This window comes from Papaver somniferum, chromosome 1, assembly GCF_003573695.1.
Source record: "Papaver somniferum cultivar HN1 chromosome 1, ASM357369v1, whole genome shotgun sequence".
Lineage (NCBI taxonomy): Eukaryota > Viridiplantae > Streptophyta > Magnoliopsida > Ranunculales > Papaveraceae > Papaver > Papaver somniferum.
The window spans coordinates 124,836,695-124,857,737 of record NC_039358.1 but is presented as its reverse complement, the minus strand read 5'-3'; the positions used below and the strand labels follow the sequence as shown (position 1 = coordinate 124,857,737).

General features: G+C 35.5%; 1 long non-coding RNA gene across 1 annotated transcript; it reads left to right on the top strand.

The window, feature by feature from the left end:
• Positions 1–6,191: 6,191 nt before the first annotated feature.
• LOC113332524 lies at positions 6,192–9,382 on the top strand. Its single transcript, XR_003351570.1, has 3 exons — positions 6,192–6,413; positions 8,056–8,276; positions 9,097–9,382. It is a non-coding gene; the product is annotated as an uncharacterized LOC113332524 (long non-coding RNA).
• Positions 9,383–21,043: the final 11,661 nt, after the last annotated feature.

The window sequence follows — 21,043 nt, the reverse complement described above, 5'->3', positions numbered from 1 at the left end:
TTAAAATCAAAAGTAATGATAAACTCTTGAACTTAGGAGATAAAAATACTGGTTACTTTCATGATCTTGTGAGAACTAGAGCTCTGAGAAATAGAATAACTGCAATCAAAAATGAAAATAGAATTTGGAGGGAAAGTAGAAGCCAGATAAAAGAAGTGTTACACTTCTCTAAAATGGCGACTACTATAAATACTGAAATTAACAGTGATATTTTATCTAATATTCCTTATATGGTTATTGTCTTATTGAAAATTACAACTTAGTCCTTATGAAAACTTCTCAATATAAGGAAATAGAAAAGATTGTCTTTAAAATGACTCCATCTTCTTCTCCGGTGATGGATGGATCCCAGCTGCTGTCTTTCAGAAAAATTCGGATCTTGTTTCTTTGGATATCCTTTTATAGTTCAAACATTTTTTAACTTTAGATTTCTTCTTAAGGAGATGAATAATTACTTTCATTTCTCTGATCCCGAAAACCAAAAATCCAGATAGAGATGAAGCTAGTCACTTCAGGCCGATAAGTTTATGCAATACCACTTATAAAATAATTTCTAAACTTTTGGCTAGTAGAATAAAACCTCTTTTAGATAAACTGATTTCTTCTTTTTTTTTAATCGGCTTATGTTCCAAATAGGAAGATTTCTGACAACATAATAATATCTCATGAATTAATACAAATTATGAAAAGAAAAAGAAAAAAAGAAAGGTAATACAGGTTATTTTAGGCTTAAAGATTGATATGTCTAAAGCGTTCGACAAGGCCGAATGGATTTTCTCTTAGATGTATTTAGAAAAATGGGTTTTGTCTTAATTCTTGATTGATCTTATTCACTAGTGCATAAGTATAACTACTATTTATGTGTTTTTAAATGGTTCTATGGGGAAGAGTTTCTCCCCTTCTAGAGGAATAAGGCAAGGAGATCCCGATATCCTTGCCTTTTTATTCTTTGTATGGAAAGTTCGTCATGTTTTTTTACAGCTACTCAAAAAAAAGGGTTAATCCACGGTATTAAGGTTACCAAAGATCAGGGACGGTACTGGGGGGTGGCTTAGGGGTGCTCCAGCCACCCCCAAATCTCTAGAAATGACCTAAAAACATCTTTTTTCTGTGTGTTTTTTGGAAAAAAAATAATAATAGCCCCCTAGAACTTTAAGGGTTAGCCCATAGTGTCATTTTAGCCCACCTAAACTTGCAATCCTGCTTCCGTCGCTGCCAAAGATGGCCCTCCTATCAATCATCTGCTTTTTGCATATGATTTTTTAATTTTTGCTAGTGCTAACCTCATTGAAAGTAAAAACATATTTAAAATTTTCAATATACTTTTAATGAAGGTTCGGGCCAGCTTATAAACTTTCAAAAATCGGGTTTTTTTTTTTAGTAGTAGATTTCCTAATAAATTTCAGAAAATCATAATCACAATCCTAAAAGTCCAGAAAATCAAGATAGATGATAAATACCTTGGGGATCTTCTTTTCACAAATACTTCCTAAATAGCATGTTTTGAACCACGAATAGGAAGAGTTTTTGGTAGGTTAAAAGGTTGAAAAATAAGATTGTTTCTCCTGCCGACAGAGGAGTCCTTATTAAATGCATTATTGAAACGATTCTTAATTATCAAATGAGTTGTTTCAGAATTCCGCAGTACACTCTAAATAAAATAACGACTCTTCAACATGATTTTTTTGAGGGAAAAAAAAGAGGGTAACTCAAAAGAGTTGTACATAAAGCCTGGTCTGGTGCTAATTGTTAGAGCATTGCTCGGTCGAACTCGCATGCGTTGCTATCTCAAGAATGTTTGTCAATGTTAGTGATCAAAACTATAAGTCTTGATTTCTAGTCTACTATAGCTAAGGTCTCGGACTAGGATAGAAAGTGTAGTTGAGTTCAAGAACTCCATGACAATCATCATACAAGACGAAGGACTACTCAAGGAACCAGTGGATCTTCATCGACTAAAAGGTATGTGGAGACTTGAACTTATCTATCACTCAAAAGTCTATTTATCTCCTATCTTGAGACAAAAGTCGTTTTACTATATAGACTTAGATTATATACATTTGCTATTTCGAGGCGAGTTTATCTCGCCTATCTATTTCTCGAAATATGTGTTGGTAAGCTTTCGCTTTAGCCAAGTTCATCTTTACCTAGTGACGAAAGTCATGACAAGTTTCAATCACTTTGAAAATTGCTTAATTTGGCGAAAAATAGTTTGTGAATAACAACTATAGAATAACCATTAGAGGATATAAGCATTGTTGTGGAAACACATATATGTATAAGTCCTTATTCCTTGAACCGAAGTTTGCGAACTTTGTTGATCAAGAGAACCGGAATAGTGGCGTGAGCCAAGTCCGCGAACTTAAGTCCGCGAACCCAGTCCGCGAAATTGAGTAGGTTATATCTACAAACTATGTTTGTGAACTTATTCTTATATAAACTAAGGAATGCTAATTGCAAACCGTGGCTATATAGTTCATGAACCGATTCGAGTGAATCAAATCGTTTTTACTTTAATTGTATCTTGTGTAGTTACATAAGATTTCCTTGCAATTGAACAACTCTCTAACTAGTTCATTTGAGTCACTTGAACTAGTTATGATGAAGAAGAATATGGTTGATATGAAAGTGATCATATGGCTAACCATTTGGTTGACTATTGTTGAACCAACAAATGTACAAGTTTGGATACGGTTACATGATAAGCACGTAAATGCTACATTTTATACCCATATTTATATTATCTAGGACTCGATATATTGGTTAACAACACTATTTTAGTGTTTTTGTAGAAAGTCCAAGCGTATTTCGATCATCCAAGGAATAAACGCATAAACTGCTTAAATGGGCTTTGCCGCGAAAGAGATGAATTGAATGTGGCTGTCCATGTATGCTTGTTGGCACCACTTAGCCCCATCAAGGCCAGTAAAGATCAAGTGATATATGTAGCCCACTAGAAGTGTTGTGCACCTGAGGACTGCAACTCCTGAACCTATTAGAGTGACATGTGTATTAGTGGAGTATGTGTACAGCTAGTACTTGTGGCCTTTTCTTCTTATCATTTTAATGTTCGTATCAGAGAAGAGTCCGGGTATCAATTTGACTCTTCTGTCGAAGCAGCTGCCGGCTAAACGAGATGAGAAGTGATTATGTTCTCAAACTGATGTTAATAGTGGAGGATTCAATCAATGCAGATGGAGTTCAGTTCAGGGATCAGTGTGACGGAACTGAAGTTGTTATTGAGAAATATCTCAGCTGCATATGAACTGAAGTTGGTTGAATCATTGGTGTTTACCGGAAGTTCATGAGAGTGGTGTATTCAGTCTGCCAGTATCTATGTGGGGCTGGTCGATTGCATGGAGGATGGCCGCTGGTGTTGTTTACATGGCAAGATGCAACGAACTGATGGTTTGCGTCGACGATATGATGTGAACGGAAGTGATGGAGAATGTATATTTGTTGTAGGTTAACTTTGGGCTGCGAATTGTGGTGTTTTGGCTTGGATTCGCATGGAAGAAGATGACAGCAAATGCTTAGACCAAAACTGGTATGTGAATCGAGTAAGATGCCGAGATGGTTGCATTCGCAGCAGTTCAGCGTCATTGGCAACAGAACGGGCAGTGATGTGCGTGTTTGAGTGGGATGGTATGAATTGTGGTTAATTCATAGGGCAGCATCGAGAATGAAGGGTCTGGATTTGGGAGATTTGTCAAGAATGAATCGGAGCAGCTCTAGTGTCACTGTGTTCGGTAAAGTTGAGTCAACAGTGAGCTGAACTCCGGCGTTGGATGCAGCTGGTCGAGTTTTGGAGATAGAGATGAAGAATGGGTGCTGGTTTGTTTGGTGTTGAGCTGGTTGCAGTCAGTGGAAGAAGAACCGTAGAAGGCCAGGGAATAGAAGTTTGTTGTGGCCGAGTTAAGAAGAATGGCTTGGTCTGGATCTCAGTGTTATCGTATGAACTGAGCTGCGGTCGGATTATGGCAGCGAATGGAGATGGAGAATCGAATGGAGAATGGGAGAATGATTCGGCAGTGTAGAGTTACATGTGATGCTGGTGTTGCTTGCATCAGTTTTGTGTGAAGATTTTGGTTCGAGTGAGGTGCAGTCGGACTTTGAAAAGACCATGGATTTGGAAGCTGGAGCTGGTAGTGGACTGGGCCTTAGCATTCGGCTGGGTTTCAGTTGTGCTTATTCGCAGCAGCTTATAAAGAACGATTTTTTGGGGACCATGGTTTTTTTTGGGGACCATGATTTTATTTTGGGTAAAGGCATTAGAAGTAATTCTAGGTCACCCCATATCTAGTTATTTATTTAATACCTAATCTACCCTCTTAATTAATTTTAGGTTATGATTAGTGAATGACTTAGTTAAAAACAATTAGTGAGATTAAATTAAAAGATGGGTTTATTATTAGTTGAGTAGAATTATTGAGAGAGTAGAGTTAGAGAAGATGAAGGAGAAAAACATGGAAAATAATTTTTTTTTCCAATTCACTAAGTTTGAGTATTCAAATGATGAAAACTCATCCGATTCTTCATCTCCATCCTCTCCTAGAATATTTGTTAATCTTCAAAATGATCCGGATTTGAACTGGATTTTGAACAGTTCGATTACTTTATATGAAGAACAAGTAACCAAAATCATTTGAATCTGGAGTTCGGTTACTTTATATGAAGAACAAGTAACCGAACTCATCTGAAGCTGTAGTTCGGTTGCCCCGTGAGATGAACAAGTAACCGAACTCATCTGAAAGTGTAGTTCGGTTACTTGTTCCAAACACGCAGGTTACCGAACTCTCTAATAATTTCTAGGAGTTACAGCATTATGTTCGGTTGGTTCTCAATTAACCGAACTTTGGTGTACAAAGTTCGGTTGGTTCGCATGCATGCACTTTTGATCTAACCGAACTTTACGTAATATAAGAGTATATAAGTTTACAAAGTTCGGTTCTTTCGCAAACTTGAACCTGACAGCTAACCAACCGAACTCTGAGTTCGGTTTCTACGATAAAATTGTGAAGTTACCGAACTTAACAAACAAAAAAAAATGTGAACTTCTAGCGTCTATTGGCTAAGTTCGGTTACTTTGTAGTTTTAAATTTTTTTGCGAACAAACTGAACTCTATTGGCTAAGTTCGGTTATTTTGGAACTCAACATAATGGCCACAACAACACAGTTCGGTTATACTGGATTTTTTTTTTCGGTTCTAAGGGTGGAGTTCGGTTACTTTGTAATTTTAATTTTTTTGCGAAACAACCGAACAGAGAGTTCGATGACTTAGTTTTAAATCCAATAGAACCGAACTGTTCTTCGTGTTCTTCATTTTCAAGAAGTTCGGTTAGTAAACTAGGGGTTTTTGGAAAATCGACCTAACCGAACATAGCTCTGTAACTCCTATTAAAACCCTATTTTGATGATTTCTATTCGATTGAAGCAATCAAAATCAAATTAAAGCGAAGGGTTTGTTGGAAAATACATCCGGAGTGGTTCCATGGCAGAATCAGGTTGCGGCTGGCATCTTTTATACTCGATAAAATTATTATGTAACCGAACTTAATTGTGATTGCATTGATGTTGTTACATTTCTTAAATAGGCGGTGGTGGTGGTGGGAGGAGGAGGTAATCGGTGGTTGGTGGTGGTGATAATCGGAGGTGGTGGTGGTGGTAATCAGTGGTGGTGGTGGTGGTAATCGTTGGTTGGTGGTGGTGATAATCGGAGGTGGTGGTGGTGGTAATCGGCGGTGGTGGGCGGTGGTTGTGGGAGGAGGTGGTGGTGGTTATATATATAGGTGGTTATTAGGTTGGTTTTAAATTAAATTAGGTTAAGGGTAGGTTAGTCATTTCAACATTTTAGGACACCCCTTATCACTATAGGGAAGGTGGCCTAATAAAACCATGGTCCCCTCAAAAAAACCATGGTCCCTAAAAAATCATTCCTTATAAAGAAGTAGAAATTGACGTTTAGTCCCAAAGTTATTGGGCTTGGAACGTTTTAGTCCACTCATCTCAGGCCTAGTACTCTCTAGCCCAAAAAATCCCCGCCTCCAACAGTTTAGTCCAAATATGGACGAGTCAGTCCAAATTCTCACCGATCCTATATTTCTTACGTTATTTTATTACCCAAAATATCCTTCAGTATTTCAATCTACATTTCAATACTTTTATTCTAGATCTGAGATTTTTAGTTTGTAGGAGAAACCGTTAGAGAGAGGCGATTTTTGATGGAGAAAGCTTTTCAGGTTTAAATTTGATTTTGGTTACTGTTTTTCGCTTATTATGATCGTAAACACCAATCGGTCAGATCTTTGTTCCTGAAGAAGAAATTACTTATAGTTGAAAATGATATTTGTAATCATCTTCCCTATTCCTGAAGATGAAATCCAATGACTCACTGAAAATTGATGAGAGAGAGGTATTTTTTTCTTCTTAAATTTTTATTTCCTTCCAACCTAGATTATCTCATCGTTATTTCATTTTGACCTATAATTTACGGGGAAAAAGTCATTAAATTTTTTTAAGGTTCATGTATAAGATTTGATTGATCTCTCAATCTTTTTTTCGATCTTAAAATATGATTTCATATTCATAATCAGCGAACCTGAATCTTCATTACCCATCAACTAATTTTGAAATTGAAATACTTTCAAACACGGGATAATTTAGAAGTTTTCCCCGAGGACTTGAAAACAGGCATATGGGCTTAATTTAAGGTTCTTCATATGCATTTCATGTATGCGTTTCCATATTTGATATTTTTGATATGCCTCCACATGTATCGCGTTAAATTTGTTGATGTCGCACATTGGTGGATATTTTGATACAGAACTATCTCTTAATTTTCCAAGTGTTTTAAAATCTATTAACGTTGATATGTTTCTTACTATTCCATCCTAGAATGAAAAATAGAACTAAGGGGAATGACAGTAGCGGCTTGAAATACTTTTCTTGCAATAGGAACAACACATGCTTGATAAGAAATGAAAATTTCTTTAACTTATTCGTTAATTTGTTTGAATGCTTTAATAGTTCCAATTAAATTCCCTGTGTGTTGTTAACTAACAAGAGCTTCAGTTGACTTTGCTGATTATGAAACTTTTGTTTATTGTTAATTAATGCAAGTTTTTTATTCTTTAAATTGTATATTTAGTTGTCAATAATAAAAACTTTGATTGGTGTTATCATGGTATGGATTCTCCATTCTATGTTAAGCTATGGGCTTTGTGATTTTTTTTTATTTTCTCTTTTTTTCTGTTAGAAGCTCATTTTCTTTGGACCATTTTTTGGTACAAAAATTCCCGATGGTTGTGAGTTCCGTTCGTAGCATAGATTCACTACAACTTTTGCCTGTTTAGGATTATGGTGATTTCGATTCGTTTACATAGAAGAGTTACTTGTTATACTTGCATCCCCTTTGTATTTATATATGTTTGAAAATTATTTTTAAGTCCTGTGATTTTAAGTCTTGAATTCATGTGATGACGGCTTGACATTCTGTGTTTCATGAAACTCTTTTGGATTTGTTTTCTAGAATTAAATCGAAAGTACTATATGTCTTTTTCATTTCCTGACCACCAGCAATCAATTGTTTTTTTATTAATTTGCTCGCGTACAAGCATATTTAAATTAAGTTCGTTATTCTAGTTATGCCCCAATGAATAGTATTTTTGCACTCACAATTCTATGTCGTGATTATATGAAAATGGTGCATGTTTTGAGGTAAGTAATTAGGGTGTACATACTTATACACATGTGAAAAAAAGACTCTTTATGCTTACGCTTGCCTAAATAACTAGGGTGTACAAAATAGTACATATGTGGTAAAATGACTCATTAAGCTAATATATACGTAAATAACTAGGGTGTATAAACTAGTATACACATGCTGATTGTTAATACAAGTGTACATATTGGTGCACCTGTAAAACAAGTGTACAAATTGGTGCACCTGTAATACAAGTGTACATATTGGTGTACCCTTATCTCGGAATTGGGTTTGAAATGGAATGATCGAGTTGTCCATGATTTGATTTAATTTTTTTGAGTCTATCTTGCAGATGGTCATTGTTGTTGATGACGACGATAGAGAATATGAAGGAGATTTAATAATGGCATCAGATTAACAAATCCTAGAGCTATGACGGTTATTATAAAGCATGGAACTGGAATTTTGTGTGTCAGCATGCAAAGAGAAGACTTGGATAGGTTACAACTTCTTTTAATGGTTCATAATAAGGAGAAAGAGGAGAAACTTCGTACAACATTCACAATAATAGAGGTACGTAGCTAATGTGTATATAGTTATAAACTTGTTGATTGTTAATATGAATGATTGGTGTTGTGCATGTTTTACAGGGGTGTACATATTGGTGCACCTGTGTAAATCTTATGAAAAAATGAGTATCCTTTATTTTACAACGGTGTACATATTGGTTCACCTGTGGGAAGTAACTCCCATGAAAAATTGGTTTGTGTGCGGTTGTGAATGATTAGCTTTATGCATGTTTTTAAGCGGTGTACGTATTGGTGCACCTCTGTGATTCCCATGTAAAAGTAGGTGTGTGTGTGTGGTTATGAATGATCGTTTTTCTGCATGTTTTGCAGGGGTGTACACATTGGTGTACCTGTATAATTTCCATGAAAAAGTGTTGCCCGAGTTTGAATATGAATGATCCATTTTGTGCATGTTTTGCAGGGGTGTACATATTGGTGCACCAATATATTTTCAATGAAAAAGTAGGTTTTTTTGTGGCTATGAAGGATCAGTTTTAGGAATGTTTCACATGGATGAATATATTGATGCACCAATATACTTCTCATGAAAAAGTAGGTCTGGGTATGAGTATGATTGATCTGTTATGTATGTTAGTAATCTCCTTTTTGGTAAAGTGCAATGAATCACTGTACTGGGATGTTTCGAATGCATATTAAGTTTGTGTAGTAATGCCCACATGGATTGTGTCTCTGACCATAAACTAAGTAACTTTTTATTTTGGTCGTTTTCTTGTTTTGTTTTCTTATGTGGATGTTAGTGAAAGGATAATCACTTTCTTTCCAAGTTTCGATTTCTTATGTTCATTGGTTTGTCCTCGATGCAGGTTATCTGCTAAATTTACCTATGCAAATATGGATGTTATCCAACTGGAGATTGGCTTGGTATTTTTCTCAGTCTGTGCGATTAGGGTGGCAGTTTGGATATCATGGATTTTTTGGATCTTTGCAGTGGTGTACATTATTGTACACACCAATGTAAATTAAAAAAATTTAAAAATGAAAATTATATAGTCATATGGGTACTCCTTTTGTAACTCTCGAAAAATGCTTTCCAAATATATAAAGTTTGTCGATTTTGGACGAGCAGTTCAAAAGATAAATTGTTTTTAATTATTTTTTATATTATTTAAAATTGTTGACATCATCATGAGTCAGTGTGGACTAAATTGCAAATATTTGGACTAAATGGTAAATAATGAGGGTTATTAGTGTACTTTCCATATTTTTGGACTAATTTGTACCTAGTTGACTCGGACTGGACTAAACTGTACATTTGGAATGATTTTTGGACTGAACCGTATTTTTCTCTATAAAGAAAGGAACAAAAACTTAACAAAGGAGGCCAGCTGCAGAGCCGAGAAGAGGCATAGAAACAAAGGGAGGCGCAGCAACAGTGAGGAAGAGTGGATTACAGTTTGAAGTTCCATTTTTTCGATTCCCATTTGTTTTTGTTTGTGATTCTCTTAATATATTTATGGCTTTTGAGAAAGCCATGTCTTGCTAAGATCTTGTAACTAGGGTTTTATAGATTGAAACCACTTGGAGTATTAGACTATTTTGGAATTGAATAAAATTGAGCAAAGACTATTATGAATTGATTTTATTAATTCTTGATATTATTTATGGATTTACCAAAATATGGGTTGTTGCTTCACCGGTTTAGTATAACCTTTGTGCATAATTGTTAGGGTCACAAATATTTTTATCTCATTATCTGATATTTGATGCTTTTGTAAATCCTTTGATGGGGTATGCTTAGAATAGCCATATATTATTTGCGAACCTGTATTAAGTTTCGTATAACTTTCTCGCTAACGCAATTTGATGGTGCGTGCTTGGGTTTAGTCTTTTGATGCGCCATGTTTAGGGTGTCCCCGTGATATTTGCGATTCTAGTACATATAATAGGTGATGTCGATAGAACGAACGATAATTAAGTATTCATGAATTATGTTTCATTTCAGTAATTGAATATAAATAGTGGTGAATACTATAAACCCTGGTTACCAACTTTTTCATTGGATTCATTTTATTAGTTTAATTTATTTTCTTTGGTTTTATAATTCTAAAAATCCAAAAACATAATTCCTGGTTAACTTATTAGATATTGATTACGGTATTTCCACCGCTCCTCGTGGGAACGACCTGTACTTGCCTCTGTCTACTAGTTAGACACCGTGCGATTGCAGTTATCACATATAAGCAATCCCGAAAGCCTATCATTACACAAGCCTAGAAACGTGCATTTCATTTGTGTGTAACAAGCTAGTTTTCGATCTAACGGTTGAAAGATATTAGCTTGAATCTAATCAGGTTTTCATCTAACGGTGAATGTTGAATGCTTTGTTACCAAGCTAACATTGATTGCAAACCCTGATTTGAAAGACTATATAAGGGAGAACTCTAGCAACTGGGAAACCTAATACCCACACCTTATGTGTGATACTAGTTGTGCTAAGCTAGAGTCGATTCTCCTTTAACCTTTGGTTTCTTCTTCTAAACCAGGTTAACGACTTAAAGAATTCATTGGGATTGTGAAGCCAGACCGATACTACTTTCTTGTAGTTGTGTGATCTGATCTTGTTGTTTCTATCGTACGAGTACAATTGTAATAATTGGCTTGAGATTGATATCTCCGATAGGCAAAGATATAAAAGAAATCACAAACACTTCGTCTCATCGTTTGTGATTCTGCAATATCTTTTTTTCGCTGCGTCGATTAAGATTATTGTGAGGTGATTGATAATACTAGGTTGTTCTTCGGGAATATAAGTCCGGGTTATGAATTGGTTCTTGGTCACCTTGATTTATCAAAAGATGGAACAAAACTCATAGGTATATTCGTGGGAAACGGATTTATCTATTATCGTAGACTTTTATGTGTGATACAGATTTGTTTATTAAAGTCTTCGACTTTTGGTCGTAGAAACTCTTAGTTATGGGTGACATCAGCTAAGGGAATCAAGTGCGTAGTATCCTGCTGGGATCAGAGACGTAAGAAGCGCAACTGTACCTTGGATCAGTGTGAGATTGATTGGGGTTCAACTACAGTCCAAACCGAAGTTAATTTGGAGTAGTCTAGTATCTGTAGCGGCTTAATACAGTGTGCGTTGATCAATCAATTAGAATATCCGACCTTTTGGTTGTTGATTTAAATTGATTGACACTTGGATATTGCTCTTTGGTACCATCCAAGTTATCTCTCTAGTATTTGATAAAGACTCGTCGCAGATTTCTATTTGCTTGAGTATATATCCGCATTAGTTTGTGTTTGTTCGTTCCTTAAAAATTGTCCCATGGGAAATTTCTTTGGAAAACTTGCTCTTGGCATCTGTAACGCACGCCAGAAATCCTTAAAGATTGCTCAAGGATTATTATGGTTAAAACCTCCGGGTTCACATGATAATCTCATTTCATCTAAAAAGGAAAATTTAGATGATGAGAACCAATCTAAAGGAAAAAATAAAAAGAAGGGAAGATTGAGGAAACGTTCGTCACGCTCAAGGATATGGACCCTCACTAGATTAACTCTTGATATCTTTGAGGAATACTATCGTAATAGATCAATTGATAAAGATTTATTTAGAGCGTTCGAAGGCGTTTTTAAACTCTTAGAAAAACTTAATTCTGTTAAGTCTAAGAATCCTTCCGAAAAAAGTTTTGTACATCTTAAACCATCGAATAATATTGTACAACCTAGGATTCAGAAGAATTTTCCTTCTAGCCAGATTAAACGAAGCATAGAAGGCTCTGACTGCCCTGATTATCATCATTACGTTGATTATATCACGGGGTCTGTTCACACATATCAACCAGAAATGTTGCATGATAATTCCTCTGCACATTATGCCTCTTGGTAACAAGCCTGGCACAACCCCATTTGTATATATCTTGGAATGGGGCAAGAAATGTTTGAGTTGTGTATAGTTTTGTTATTCTCTTTTAGAATACCAAATAAAGCTTTCTACTGCATCCATCGTCTCTCATAAAAGTGTGTTGTCACGGGATGCATAACCTTTGATGTGCAAACGGCTAAGAAAATCCCACTTTCCTTGTGTGGGTTGCGGTTCACAAACGGGTCCAAGCATATTATTGGTCTTATAAAGAAGAAGTTCGCGCACCCTCTTCGTCATCACCCGTCCGCATAGTGAACCTCTAGGGTTTTGTGTGTTTCCTCCATTGAAGCCTCTTTGGAGAAATTGAAAGAAAGTGTGTTCAATATTCACTCCAAATAAGTAAATTCCTCTTGTTCCTTTCAATTTCTTAGATCTCATGATGAATTCTAAAGGTTCAAAAAGAAGCTCCAAAAGCTCAAATACCTCTAGCATGGATTTTCCTTGTGACCAAAATTATTTTAGGATTAGGTTTGTGGATGATTCTTGTGCTAGAATTTTTGAAAAGATTTCATCTAAAGGTTTTATCCTAGAAAAGAAATTGGATCCATCTAGTGGGCATGAAGAGGATTTAGCTTGCTTTAAAAAATTCAAGCTTGGAAATATCTTTGATGGTCATGGTCAAGGATTTGATTCTCTCACAAGAATTTTCTATGCCAACATTCATTATGTTGATCTTAATAAGATGGAATTAAAATCCATGATAAATAGAAAAAGATTTCTTGTTGATAGAGAATTAATTTCAAAGATTACCAACATTCCGTTGGCAAACGTGCGTCTTTCTAGACCAAGTGATGAACGTCCATCATGTGATGAAATCTGTCTTGGGCTTTGTGGCAAAAAGGTAGCTTGGAATCAAGGAAAGTTTCCTACTAATGATATTAGTATTGCGTTGATGGCATTTGGAAAACTTGGCATCTCGAATCTTTGTCCCTCCACAATTGAGAATTCTTGGTGGAGTCATGAGTTTGCGGAATTGGTTTATTTACTTGAATCGGGTGTTCAAAGTCTCGATATTTGTGGTTTTAGCATCTTTCAAATGACTTCGATGACTTCACCTGTCAAGATGTTAGGTTACCCCTGCTTGATTGGTCAAATTTGTTGTGATCGTGGTTTTGATCCAATTGGCAACTCTCTCGGGGTTCCCAAACCGGTTCGTCCTTGTACCTTCAAACACATAAGGGGGAATGTGTGCAAAAGACAAAGAGATGCTTCACTCAATGTGACCCTACCACCTTGAGGCTTCTTCAAAAAATTCACAAGGGCGTGTGTAAGGTCGATTCAAGGGTGAAGTGTGTGCAAGAACAATTGTCATTGGTTGCAACTAAGTTTCCCGAGATCAAGGAAGAGTTGAACACAATTCAAGCATCTTGGAGTATTTCCGATGAGGAAGACAATGAGTAAAAGATGATCTATTTGCCTAGTAAATCTTCTATTTTTATTGTTTTTGTTAGAAGAATAACTAGAGTTTGAAATAGCCATTATTGTGATTGCACATAGCTATGTCCAACGTTTTCATCTTCATGTTTTTAGATTTATTGATTTAAATTCTAAATTTGGTTGGAAGATGACTTTTGCAGTATTAATCTTTATGGTTTTATATATTTCAATATTTTTATGGGATATGTGTGTTTGCGTCCGTGAACTATGATTGTCCCATACCTTGTCAAACGTAAAGTCTTTCGTATGGCGATATGCATGTATTGATAAAAGAATGAATAGACTTTTGACAAATACAAAAGTTAAGCTATTGTGTCAATAATTGATGGAAGATAGGTTAAAATATTTTGTTTGCAAGGATTATGTCTATTGAATGTCGTTATGCGAATAGTGATGGAAAATAGAATGAATCCTTGTGTATTCCGCAGTATTGTTCTTCCCTGATCCATATTTTATGTATTATTGTGAGGCTCCGTAAAGTGTCTTATGTTGAGCACTAAACGACCAAGTTGATTATTTTTATGATTAGCTTAGTTGTTGTTCCGTGAGTTACTTTATGTCGAGCATATTCAACTAAATTAATCATCTTGTTTAGTTATTTAGTTGTTGCTCCGTAAGTTTTCTTTTGATGATCATGACCAATTAAATTGATTACTTTTGTGATTAGTTTGGTTATGTATTTCGATTAGATTAATTATGGGTTCTCTTGTGATTAATTTAATTGTATATTTTTGAGTCTCCATAAGTTCACTTATGTTGAGCATTTTCGATTAAATTAATCATGGTTTCTCTTGTGGTTAATTTAATTGAGGTTTTTGGATTCAAATTCATACTTGTATGTGATTTGTTATGTCCAAAGAAATCCTTCTTTTCTTTCGAAATTAAGGTCGCTCTTGTTGTTCTTTCGGGAATGACATTATATGGGGGAGAGTTCTTAATTGAACTTGTGCTTAATTGCCAAATCTTTGTGGGGAGTGCGGCTGTGGAATATTATAGGGGTTATCTTGTATCTTTATAGACTCCTTGATGAATGCATTTAGCTTCGGCTATATGATTACATCTAAATAAGATGATATGTGCTTTTTTTTGGTCATGAAATGTCTCTTTCGGAAATTTCATTAGGATCCCGTTTTCGTACCTTTGCCAATTTTATTGACAAAAAGGGGGAGAATTAATATGTAGTTCACACTACAAATACATATGGTTTTCGGATCATTATGTAAGGGGGAGTGGTTTCCATGTGAGATGGAGTATTGACTAAGGGGGAGTGATACATATCACCATAGTATTGTTGTTGAAGTTGTGATACAATTTAACTTTGACGCTGTGTAATGATACTATGACATTGTATAACAATGATTGAGAACTCTTGTTTTCTCTTTGTTATAGCTACGGATTTTCAACAACGGTGATGCTGAACTTACAACCTTTGGGATCATTGGAGTACTTGGAAGTGACGAAGATTTCAAGTAATGTTGAAGATTAGACATGTGGAATAGGAGTTACAAAAGTTAATTTATTTATTTTTTGTATTCCATATGTATTGATAGTTTTGTCACTAAATTGACAAAGGGGGATATTGTTAGAGCATTGCTCGGTCGAACTCGCATGCGTTGCTATCTCAAGCATGCTTTTCAATTTTAGTGATAAAAACTATAAGTCTTGATTTATAGTCTACTATAGCTAAGATCTCAGACTAGGATAGAAAGTGTAGTTGAGCTCAAGAACTCCATGTCAATCATCATACAAGACGAAGGACTACTCAAGGAACCGGTGGATCTTCATCGACTAAAAGGTATATGGAGACTTGAACTTATCTATCACTCAAAAGTCTATTTATCTCCTATCTTGAGACAAAAGTCGTTTTGCTATATAGACTTAGATTATACACATTTACTATTTCGAGACGATTTTATCTCGCCTATCTCTCGAAATATGTGTTGGTAAGCTTTCGCTTTAGCCAAGTTCATCTTTACCTAGTGACGAAAGTCATGACAAGTTTCAATCACTTTAAAATTGCTTACTTTGACGAAAAATAGTTTGTGAATAACAACTATAGAATAACCATTAGAGGATATAAGCATTGTTGTGGAAACATATATATGTATAAGTCCTTATTCCTTGAACCGAAGTTTGCGAACTTTGTTGATCAAGAGAACCGGAATAGTGGCGTGAGCCAAGTCCGTGAACTGGCGGAAGTTCTCGACCCGAGAAATTCTGCTGGAGTTTGTGAACTCCGTTCGGGAACTTAAGTCTGCGAACCCAGTCCGCGAATTTGAGTAGGTTATATCTAAAAACGATGTTTGTGAACTTATTCTTATATGAACTAAGGAATCATAATTGCAAACCGTGGCTATATAGTTCATGAACCGATTCGAGTGAATCAAATCGTTTTTGCTTCAATTGTGTCTCGTGTAGTTACATAAGATTTCCTTGCAATTGAACAACTCTCTAACTAGTTCATTTGAGTCACTTGAACTAGTTATGGTGAAGAAGAATATGGTTGATATGAAAGTGATCATATGGCTAACCATTTGGTTGACTATTGTTGAACCAACAAATGTACAAGTTTGGGTACGGCTACACAAGCCTAGAAACGTGCATTTCATTTGTGTGTAACAAGCTAGTTTTCGATCTAACGGTTAAAATATATTAGCTTGAACCTAATCAGGTTTTCATCTAACGGTGAATATTGAATGCTTTGTTACCAAGCTGACATTGATTGCAAACCCTGATTTGAAAAACTATATAAGGGAGACCTCTAGCAACTGGGAAACCTAATCCCCACACCTTCTGTGTGATACTAGTTGCTAGAGTCGATTATCCTTTAACCTTTGGTTTCTTCTTCTACACCAGGTTAGCGACTTAAAGACTTCATTGGGATTGTGAAGCCAGACTGATACTACTTTCTTGTAGTTGTGTGATCTTATCTTGTTGTTTCTATCGTACGAGTACAATTGTAATAATTGGCTTGAGATTGATATCTCCGATAGGCAAGATATAAAAGAAATCACAAACACTTCGTCTCATCGTTTGTGATTCTGCAATATCTTTTTCCGCTGCATCGATTAAGATTATTGTGACGTGATTGATAATACTAGGATGTTCTTCGGAAATTTAAGTCCGGGTTATCAATTGGTTCCTGGTCACCTTAATTTATCAAAAGACGGAACAAAACTCGTTGGTATATTCGTGGGAGACGGATTTATCTATTACCGTAGACTTTTCTGTGTGATACAGATTTGTTTATTAAAGTCTTCGACTTTGGGTCGTAGCAACTCTTAGTTGTGAGTGAGATCAGCTAAGGGAATCAAGTGCGTAGTATCCTGCTAGGATCAGAGACTTAAGGAGCGCAACTGTACCTTGGATCAGTGTGAGATTGATTGGAGTTCAACTACAGTCCAGACCGAAGTTAATTTGGAGTAGGCTAGTGTCTGTAGCGGCTTAATACAGTGTGTGTTCAAACTGGACTAGGTCCCAGGGTTTTTCTGCATTTGCGATTTCCTCGTTAACAAAATTATGGTGTCTGTGTTATTTTGCATTATATTTTGTTATATAATTGAAATATCACAGGTTGTGATCAATCAATTAGAATATACGACCTTTTGGTTGTTGATTTAAATTGATTGACACTTGGATATTGGTCTTTGGTACCATCCAAGTTATCTCTCTAGTATTTGATAAAGACTCGCAAATTTCTATTTGCTTGAGTATATATCAAATCGAGAGATTGAGATATAAACTCTTTGATATACTTTTTATGTGGATTGAGTCTGACTGTCTAGTTGATTCTCTAGAAAGTATATTGGAGTTTGTCCATACAGATTGTTAAGCGTTGGGTGTGGTTGTTGTACCCTCGCTTTTTCACTAATAAAAGCAAAAAAGATGGTGGAATTAGGTTTCCGTAACCTAAAAATTACGAATGAAACTATGATAACTAAGATATTTTGGAGGTTGATAACATATCATAGATCTTTATGGGGTACTATTTTTAAGTTGAAGTATTTTCCTAATGTTGACATTTCAGATAACAACTACAAAACTAAACCTACTAATTCTTGGCTTTGGAAAGGAATTTCCAAAAGCTTTAAGAATCTTAGGAAGGGGAGCTTTTGGGAGGTCAATAATGTTACACATATTGATATCTGGATACACAAGTGGATTCCAGGCGAGGATAGTCTGGTTGTTTCTATCAATGAAGAGGTTAGATTAAGTTTTATCAAAGTCAGGGATGTTTTTAATGAACATACTACTGATTGGGATATAAACAAACTCAAAATGTGTCTTATTGATGTCGTAATCCAGAAAAATTGTTTTAATCCAGTTTGACATTAACTCTAAAGATAGGCTGAGGTGGACTTATACTCCACACTTGGATTCCACTGTTGGGTCTCTTTATAAAAACTTGTCCGAGAATGATGGTACCAACTGTGCTATAAGTTCTGTTGCTAGTACGGTTAATTGGACTAGGATATGGAAATTGAATGTTATGCGCAGTATTAAAGTTTTCATTTTGAAGTGTCTTCATGACATTCTTCGGTAGGAGATAGAATCCACAAGATTCTAACCAACATAAATAACTATTGAAATTTGTGCAATTCTGAAATAGAGAACATTGTCTATCTATTCATGAATTGTGAATTTATTAGTAATGTTTGGAAGTGTCTGTCGTACAACATCAGTAGAGTTAAAACTAAAAGTCATACTTTTCACACCTGGTTCAAAAATTGGTTTCAAATAAAAACAACTTCAGTGATGATGATGTTAACTGGGAAAATATTTGCGCAGCTACTGTTTGGTTTATATGGAAAGCTAGGTGCCAGAAAGTCTTTGAGAAAACAAAACCTTGTTACAAGTTTACAGTGAGCTATATTGTGAGATATTATGGCAGGAAACAACTTCAAAGGAAAGGGGAAGACAAGAACTGCAATACATAAAGAAGATGGAAGTAATAAGTCTTATTGTACTATGGCTACAACATTCAGAATTCTGAAACTTATCTTATCTTGTATCTGACTGATTTGGTAGCCTAGTTCAAAGGTGCCAGGTGTAGTGGTGCACCACAAAGAGTGACTGAAGACAATAGAAAGACCATGATAATTGTGATGGGGTGGCCGACCATTATAAAATGTAATAGGGTCATAATTACATGGCAGGCAAAGGAGTCCTCTAGAGACTCAAATATTGGGGTAGGAAACATGAATATGGAAAATTACATCAGGGATACATATTTTAGAGTATCTATAAAAAAATTATTTTGATGTAGAACATCTCTTCGTTCGTTTTTTTTTCTTTCTAGAACAGTAGATGACTTGAATACCAAGTCTATTGTTTCATGTTTTTAGACTTGCTTCTTAGAGTTTTATTATTTTTAGACTCTAGTTTCATGCCTATATAAACAGGCTCGTGCACTGTTTTGAAACACAATTATTATTATCAAGTTTATGGAACTACTCTTTACAGAGGACCTATCTTTTTCTTGTTCTTTCTCTCAAACCTGCTCAAGATACCTCGTCTCTTTCGCATCCTTTTCTTCCTTCGCATCCCCTACAATCTTCGTGTTGTATTCTTCTCAACAAGTGTTATATTAAGGGGCATTGAGCCAGCGTTTTGAGATTTTTACCTCAGAACAGATCTTTAAAACCCGCTTCCACAATTATCAGATCCTTTTACAAAAAAAAAAAAAAAAAACTTATTATTAGGTTTAGTTTCAATGGGAGACCAAGTTATTAGAACTGAACTTACCAAGATTATAGAAAGGTTGAATCAACATGATACAACTTCTGCAAATATAAACAATGTTCTATAAGAGTTACAAAAAGAGATTAAGAAGATGAATATTAAAATAGATTCTCTTGGTGAAGGAAGACCTGAAGATACAGAAAAATCAGAAAGTGAAGAAAAAATTGATGATGAAAAAATCTAAAGGAGAAGGAAAACATTCTAGTTCCAGATACTCTTCAAAGAATGGAAAGAAACATAATTTTATCGAAGACACTAGTACTCCAAAGAGTGTTAAAGACAAACTTAACAAGATTAGTCAATATGAAGGGTATGTATGTCACCCTTACAAGAAGTTGGCAAATCCTCGTGGTAACAGTAGCGAAGAAGATGAAGTTGAAGATGTTTTAGAAATGAATTGGACAGAAGAAAAGCGCTTGCATTCAGGGCAACACTCTTATGGATCTTTACCTGAGCACAAGCTTAAAGCAGACATTCCAACTTTCAGCAGAAGGTTCAAGATAGAGGAATTATTAGATTGGTTTTATGAGGTTGAAATTTTTTTTGAATTCATGGAAGTGCCTGAACATTCTAAGGTTAAGCTTGTAGCCTATAAACTTAAAGGAGGTGCAGCTGCTTGGTGGACTAAACTTTGTGAAGACCGTAGGAACCGTGATAAACAACCAATACGAACCTGGAAAAGAATGAGTGATCTTTTAAGAACTAAGTTTCTGCCTAGAGATTTCAGGAAGCAATTATTTATTAAACTGCAGAATTGCCAACAAGGTGCAAGGTTGGTTAAAGAATATGTAACCGAGTTCTACAATCTAATTGCTCGTAATCAACTAAATGAAACAGAAGAACAACTTATAGCTAGATTCATAGAAGGGTTGAATCGAGTGATTCAAGAAGGAATAACCCAATCTTTTTATTCTATGGAAGAATCTATACAACAAGCCATCAAGATTGAACGTCGCCTTTTTCGTGCTCAAAGGTCTTCAACTAGACAGTATAATCGGTTCCAAGGTAACTTCAAACCATATTCTTCAGTTAGTTATTCTAAGAATGCATATGCTCAAGAAGACAATATACATTATTCTTCTTCTAAGCCGCAATATCAAACACCCAATTTTACTCATTCTCAACACCCGATACCGAAGAATAATCCTTCAATTCTTACTAATCCAACTGAATTTCAGTCAGTACAACAACAACAAGTTTCTTCTCGTCCAAGATACAACCAAAATAGTCGTTTTCCGTCAAAGGATCAAACGTCTTCCACCTTTACCCAAAACAAATAATCCTTATGCTAAGTTTAGGGGTGAGAAGTGCACAAATGCCAATTACCTGGTCATACTTCTGCTGAGTGTCGTAGAGTACATGGATTAGTGCATGAAGAACCAGAAGGTACGCACAAGTATAGTGGGTTGATTAAGGAGGATAATAATGATTTAGAGAAGTCTGGGGATGAAGTAGAAAGTGATGAAATTATAGAAGAATTGTACAGTGAACACTTAATGGGTATGATTCACCTCTATTACTTTCTTAACCTTCTTTTTCACAGAGAAACAGTATTTTTAGAACAAGATGTTTAATTAAGGCAGTTACCTGTGATCTAATCATGGACAGTGGCAGCATGGATAACTATATTTCTGCTGAAGTTGTTAAAAACCTGGGATTACCAGGGATTCCTCATTCTTATCCTTATTCTTTTGGAT